We start from the raw sequence: 7,618 nt of genomic DNA on the forward strand, positions 1-7,618 counted from the left end.
TAGGATACAGAACTCCTCTTATCCTCCTGTTTCACCCTGAAATCCCCTCCTGCTTTGTACACACAATCTTCTTTTAAGAGGGTGTCAGGGGTCTGGCGTGATAGCATAGCAGTTAAGGTCCTCTCCTTGAACGCACCTGGATCCCATATGGTCGCCAGTTCTAATCCCGGCAGCACCACTTCCCATCCAGCTCCCTGCTTGTGGCCTGGGAAAGCAGTCAAGGATGACCCAAAGCTTTGGGACCCTACATCTGCATGGATGGTCCAGAGGAGGCATAAGCTTATGCATATACTGATGGTTGCAATAGATGGGTCAACTCTGCCACCCACTCCGGTCCTCATGTTCATAAGTGGAAACTACCACAAAGCCGAGACATCCCCTTAGTTCCCCATTCCAGCCTGTTCACAGTCACAAATCTCGTGTGTGCCAGTGGTTGCTCTAACCCAGCTTGGCATAGCCTCTTATCCTTCTTGACCTTTGCCTTCAGATGTGGCAGTCTGGCCCTGCTTGGTCTGCTCCCATCTCTGGCTCATTCAAACTAGTAGATGTGATAGGTGTGATAGCCTAGCCCAGTGTGACCTGCACTCCAGCCTGGTTTCTGTACATGCCAGAGTACTAAGGTTTTCCCAGCTCTGCAAAGTATGCCCCCTTCCAAAACCAGCCCACCCTCTTGGAGGAACCTTGCTCAGCCTGCCCAACATCCAGGCCTGAACCATGTGCTCACCAGCGGGAGCTATTGCCCAGCAGGGAAGTTTCCCAAGTTCCCCCACCAGGTCCACGCCCAGACCCAGATGTCATGCATGCCAGTGGATGCTGGACCCTTACCCAGCATAGCCAGCCCCCTCTACCACTGGTTCCATATGAGTTGGTAGATGTTGCCGTCTTGGCCACCCAAAACCCTGTGCAGCTGTGATAGGCAGCCTGTGAGATGCACCTGTGAGTGCTGCAGCCTGGACTTGTCCAGCCTCTTCTAAGCCTGAGTACCTGTGAGTGTCTGTAGGTTCCACGGTTGTTTCTAGTTAGCCCATCTTTACCTCCAGCTCTTAAGCAGCTGGACTTGTGATTCCACAGGGTTAAGTCCACATGTCCCCAACGGAATCTACTCATGACCTGTTTCTCTTGCATGCTTGTTAATATCATGGTTCAGCCTAACATTACTAATCCCCTTTTATGATACTCACTCTTGGTTACCTTGATCTAGCCCTGCCAGACAGGACCCCAGCCCTCGCTTTTGTGTGGGCTGGAGCACGTCTGATGCATAAAGGTCCTCCAGCCTCTCCACTCCAAACCACCAGGTCCCAATCCCCTCACTTACCTGCAAGTACAGTGGCCTTGTCATTGGGAGTCCGTCCTAGTCATTCCTCAACTGCAACATTCCCACAGCAGTCCTCCTATCCCCTATCCTTTTCTTCTTTTATCTTGTCAATCTACAATCCATGCGCCCAGGAGTGTATGGGTTCTCCAGCCTAGCTGCTGAAAGCCCATTGGGGTGGTGTGCTGATCCAGAGCTCCACCCACCCACCAGAGACCCAAGTTCCTGGATCATATGCTAGCCTCATACCTTACCCCTCCACACACCCAAGGTCCAGGATAATTGAGGTTCTCCATTCTAGCAGCACACAAGGCCAGCATGCTCTCTGGAGGCTCACCCTACTTCTTGCCACACCCATGACCAAGCACATGGGAAAATCCCCACATGCGCTGCTCTTGCCTAGACCCAAGCTCCCAGGTCCCCACATGCTCTGCTTGTGCTAGGCCTGTTATGACCTGCTCCTGGCCCTCATCCTAAGGCCCACATGAGCTGGTGCCACCCCCAGGGCTGGCTTGGTGTACAAATGGCACTTTGTAATTCTAATTTATGTCCTTTCAAGAGTTCCAGGAGAAATGAGGCCTAGGAGGAATGTGAACAGAGAAGCCCAGAAAAGGTGAATGTTTACAGCTTTTTAAGTGTGTCCAAGTTGTTTGCTGCACATCACTTAGGATAACTTATATTGCTGGAAACTAGGACATAGGTCTTCAGTGTAACGGATGGACTTCAGGGTAATGACCATTTGTTCCTCTTAGGGTTTTAATTCAGACTGGATTACCATATGACTTGTTATGTGTTAATTTCTAGTGGGCCCTATTATCACAAAGCTTGGTTAATAAAGGTTCCCTAATACATCTTAATATATTTATTTATTTTTATTTAAAAGGCAGATATACAGAGAGAAAAAAAGATTGCCATCTGTTGCATTACTCCCCACATAGAGGCAATAGCTGAAGTTCAGCTGATTAAAAGTTTCTTTGAGGTCTCCTTTGTGGGTGCAGGGGCCTGAGGACCTGAGCCATCCTCTACTACTTCCCCAGTGCGTAAACAAGGTGAATCAGAAATGGAGCTGGGACAAGAACCAGGACCATATGTTATGTTATGCTAGCACTGCAGGTGGAAGACTATCCTGTTGAGCACCACAGTGGCCCCAAGAAAGAACTCTTGACCCCAAAGTTCAGAACATCAGGGTTGGTAAAGACAAAAACTACAAATTGTGAAAGTTTAAGCATTGTCTCAGACTGGGCTAAATGTGGAGTTACCTTAGGGTTATTAACTTAGTAACATTTTATGGCGTAGGAAGGTAGAACTCATTTGTTCCTGCAGTCATGGTTGAGTAACCTCAGCAGTGGGTTCAAACATTCTGCCAAACAGCATATGATTTTCTTATTATTCTCCTAGCATGGCTGCAGTTTGTGGGTAGGGTGGTACCTAACCTAAGATGATGTCCCTAATATCAGGCTCATTACTTCACTATTACCATAACACTTTGAGTGATACTTTTCATGTTACCACAGGTATTAGAAAAAGACTGCACTGTGTTAGGGCACTTCCTTGAACATGTCTAATCTTTTTCTTCTCCAATACTTTCGATTGTCTGAATACAATAGGTTTATAATGCAGTTTTTCTCATTTAATGTCAGTTATCCACTACCGACAGCAGTAGTGCACATTTTAGCATGAGTCCATTTTCAATTATTTAAAAATACATAAATCATTTTTACTACTAACAATATCATTTCTTGATATGAATAAAACAAACTAGAGTGCCCAAATACCTTAAAAATCAGTAAAAGAAATGTCTATGTGAAGTTCTCAATTAAATTTACAATGTAATTAAATTTTTTTTATTACTTACCAGGATATATTCACAAAAATACCAAAAGTATTTAATTTTAGATACAGTATATTTGTGATATTCTTTTTTTTTTAAAGATTTATTATTATTGGAAAGCTGGATATACAGAGAGGAGGAGAGAAAGAGAGGAAGATCTTCCGTCCGATGTTTCATTCCCCAAGTGACCACAACAGGCCGGTGCTGTGCCGATCCGACGCTGGGAGACCTCTTCCAGGTCTCCCACACGGGTGCAGGGTCCCAAAGCTTTGGGCCGTCCTCAACTGCTTTCCCAGGCCACCAGCAGGGAACTGGATGGGAAGTGGAGCTGCCGGGATTAGAACTGGCGCCCATATGGGATCCTGGCGCGTTCAAGGCGAGGACTTTAGCCGCTGGGCCACACCGCCGGGCCCGTGATATTCTTAAGAGATACAATATTGATTTGAATGGTAGATGCAGAGAAGAGAATCATCAGCTGGTTGATTCACTCCCAAGATGTCAGAGCTGTGCTATGCAAAGTCCAAGCAGAAATCCATCAAAGTTTCCCTGGGGATTCTTGCAACCCACCCACTGTATTCCAGGCATTAGTAGAATACTACTTTGGAAGAGTTAAATAGCCAGTAGACATAAACAAGGCATTTGGGTATCAGATGTGATCTATTCCAAGCACAAGCACAAACTCATACATCATGACATTCAATCCTCCAAATCTGATGGTTTTCTGTGGTGCTTGCCATCATATAAGTATTTAAATGAGGTAAAGTAAAAATAATTTGCAAACTATGCTGCTGTCATATTTATGGATGGCATAATCATGGGCAAATGCAAACAAAATATCAAAGTCAAATGACATTTAAGGTTTAGGAACTGGAAAGTGTCATTAAAGTCTTAGGAATTTTCATTTGGGAAAACTTTTTGAAAACTAGAGAATAAATATGTATCATATCCATTTTTCTACACAGTTGTAGGCAAAATTGCTCTGATTGAGAGATTTCTGCCTTCTACAGACTTTTTATTATTAACAACAAGAGATGTTCTAATGGAAGTCCTTATGGAGTCCTATGCAGCTCATCTGTAGAAATAGAAATATTTAACACCACCCAAGTATTTTTCTATAGCATAAACTTTCGTGACAATATGATATTCTTTCTATTATATGTTGTAATTTGGACAGTAGTTGTTGAAAAATAAGTTACTTCTTGGAAGTAACATTATTAGCTTTGTGGTTTTTTTGTTTTGTATGTTTGTTTTTTGACCAGCAGAGAAGCACTTTAATGAATGGTGGCTTCAAGCTACCAGGACACAGGCTCCCCCAATGCTTTTAATCTTCTCCTCAGCTCTTCTACTGAAGAATTTGGCTTTGACAATGATTGGGAGCTTTGGGAGCTTTCCATTTCCCAGAACTTTGTCGTAGCCCCAGCACACCATGTCAGTGATGGGGGCTGCTCCCATCTTGTTCTTGGTAGCATTCACCCTTGTCTGGTCACTGACCAGCGTCCACAGCTTATCCAGGTTGACAGTTGCGCAGAAACTCTGTTTTCGCTTCAAGTGGTAATGCCTCCTGCCAGCTTTCCCAAAGTAACCTGTGTGACATTTGTTGGAAGTTGATCCTGTGGTGATACATGCCAGCAGCATTTCCCCCGGCCTCCCGGGTACTTCCGGTGCTTGCCGATGCGGCCATAGCCTTGGTTCATGTGTTCACACAGTTTCCACGTCTTCCTCAGTCTGGATGGCATGTCAGCTGCCAAGTGGAAAGAGGACATTATTAGTTTTTAAATAAGCAGTAAATGTTTGCATTAACCTAATGATAGCTTGAGTTTAATCACTGTCAATTATTAAAGTTGTTGAAACTTTTTCAAGGGAGCCATCTAGCACTTGCCATTTGTAAAGCACTGTTCTTGCCCAGAAAAGCTGATCGACTTTGTTTCTCCAGCCATTGTGTCTGGTTCATGTCTTGACTACTTAACACAGTAGGAACTACTAAGGAGACTAGGGGCAAGGAAGACAGGTTTTTAACTACCTCTCTCCACCTTCTCTTCCAGGTGTAGCACTGAAGCCCACTACATGCTTCCAAGGCTGGAAAATATAAGCACACCTTCAGTAAGTTGGTTTTACTTCTCAGCTTGTTTTACATTTTATTTTACAAACTTTATGATGTTTTCTAAACTAAAATGAAAAAACAAGTATGAGAGAAGGTAAAATTGTCATAACTAAGACATTACAGCTGTCAAAACTGAAACTTTCTTTCAAAGTTTTCTGATGCCAAAGCCAAGTCATATTTCTTACATGATTCAAATTGAAACTAAGAATGTGTTAATTATTGTGGGATATCAAGTTTGAGATGGTGTTTATTGATCTTGTAGATGATATAATGAAAATTGTTTAATACCAACCTCAAAATAAACACTTAACATTTCGGAGTGGTAAGAGTTACAAAATATTTTTAAAAATTGGTTATTAAGTTTTCAGTTTTGCTTTGTTGGAATTGCTGAAATGGTGTGGTGCCTGATAGCATTTGGAGGCTGTACTTTATTCATGAGCTGCTACAAGAATGTGTGGAGAATGGGCTATGCTACATGTTCTTTTATTATATATATATATATATATATATATATATCTTATTTATTTTAAAAAATGAGTTACAGAAAGAGAAGGAGAGAGACAGAGACAGACATGTCTGTTATCTGCTGATTGATTCTCTGAATGATCACAATGGTCAGGACTGGACCATGTCAAAGAGAAGAACCAGGAAGTCCTTCTGAATCTCCCGGCTGAGTCTTTCACCCAAATGCTTGAATTATCTTCCACTGTTTCCAATGCACATTAGCTTAGAGATTGAAAGTGGGGCAGGAGGTAGTTTGACCTACCATGCCACAGTGCCATTTCCTATTGCAGATTTCACTCAGGTTTTTTTGTTTTGTTTCAAGATTTGTTGATTTGAAAACAGAGCCACTAAGAAAAAGAGATGCAGAAAGATCTCCCATGGCTTGTTCACTTCTCAAATAACAAGAATGTTCATAAGTGAGCACCTGAAGCCACGAGCTAGGAATTCAGTTCAGGTCTCCAATTGGTTGTTAGAACCCAAGTACTTGAGCCAACCTCCACTTCCTTTCCAGGCCTCTTATCAGAAGTGAAACATCCAGGATATGATCCAATGCCCATATGGAATGCCAGTGGTTTTATCTGCTAAACCACAGGAGTGCCCTGTGTTACATGTTCTTTGCTTTTTATTTGAAATGCAGATTTGAGGAGAAAAGATTGTGTGTGTGTGTGAGAGAGAGAGAGAGTGACAGAGAGAGAGAGATCTTCCATCTGTAAGTTTACTCCCTCGGTGGCTGCAATGACAAGAGCTAAGCCAATCCAAGGTCAGGAGCCAGGGGCCTCTTTCAGGTCTCCCACATGGGCAGAGGTTCCCAAGGACTTGACCCCTCCTTTGTTGCTTTCCTGAAGCAAAAGCAGCAAATTAGATTGGAAGTGAACACCCAGAACATGAACTGCACCAATTTGGAAAGTTCAGCCCATTATGCCACAATTCAGTCCACAAATAAGAGGAAACTGCCAGGCTATGAAAACACTTCCATGCTCTCTTCTTCCAGGTGATACCCTGTGCTGGTTCTAAACTTGTGAGAAGCTTAACAATGTATGCAGTCTTTGAATACCACTTTCCATATTTGTTTCATAGTTTTATTATACCAGTAATGAGTAATTCAGTTTCTTTGTGAACATTTTTTATAAAAGACATTACAATGTGTATAAAATGGTATCTCATTATGATTGCCATTTTTATTCACCTAACGAATTCATGATGAGAATGTTCTTGTGCCTTTTGATTATCTTCTTTGTAGCAATGTCTGTTTAGTTCTTTGTCCACTTTAGAACCTGGTGTTTTTGCTTTTGAGTTGTAGAATTTTTATGTTATATATTCCTAATATATCATCTCCTATATCATATGATTTCCAAATATTTTCTCATACAATTGCGTTTCTTTTAACTCATTTGAGAATCTTGATATACAAAAGGGATTTTTGAAAGATTTATTTTCTTTTATATTATTATTATTTTGAAAGATTTACAGAGCAGAGAGACAAAAAGATCATCTGTCCATTGGTTCTTGCTCCAAGTGGCTACAATGGCCACTGGAAGAGAAGGTGGAGAGAGGGAGTTAAAAACTGGTGTTATCTGCCCCTAGTCTCCTTAGTTTCTACTGTGTTAAATAGTCAAGACATGAACCAGACACAGTGGCTGGAGAAACAAAGTCAATCAGCTTTTCTGGGCAAGAACAGTGCTTTACAAATGACAAGAGCCAATCCAAAGCCAAGAGCCAGGAGTTTCTTCTGAATTGCCACCCCGCACCTCCACCGCCATGTTTGTTCAGGGTCCCAAGGCTTTGGGCCATCCTGAGTTGCTTTCCCAGGTCACATGTAGGGAACTGAATGAGAAGTGGAGAAGCCAGGATATTAATCTGCATCCATATG

General features: G+C 42.4%; 1 pseudogene; it reads right to left on the reverse strand.

Annotated features, from left to right (window-relative positions):
- Nucleotides 1-4,386: 4,386 nt before the first annotated feature.
- Nucleotides 4,387-5,131, reverse strand: LOC101526207 (large ribosomal subunit protein uL15-like; annotated as a pseudogene).
- Between the last annotated feature and the right edge of the window lie 2,487 nt (nt 5,132-7,618).

This window comes from Ochotona princeps, chromosome 1 (assembly GCF_030435755.1).
Source record: "Ochotona princeps isolate mOchPri1 chromosome 1, mOchPri1.hap1, whole genome shotgun sequence".
In the NCBI taxonomy this organism is placed as follows: Eukaryota; Metazoa; Chordata; class Mammalia; order Lagomorpha; family Ochotonidae; genus Ochotona; species Ochotona princeps.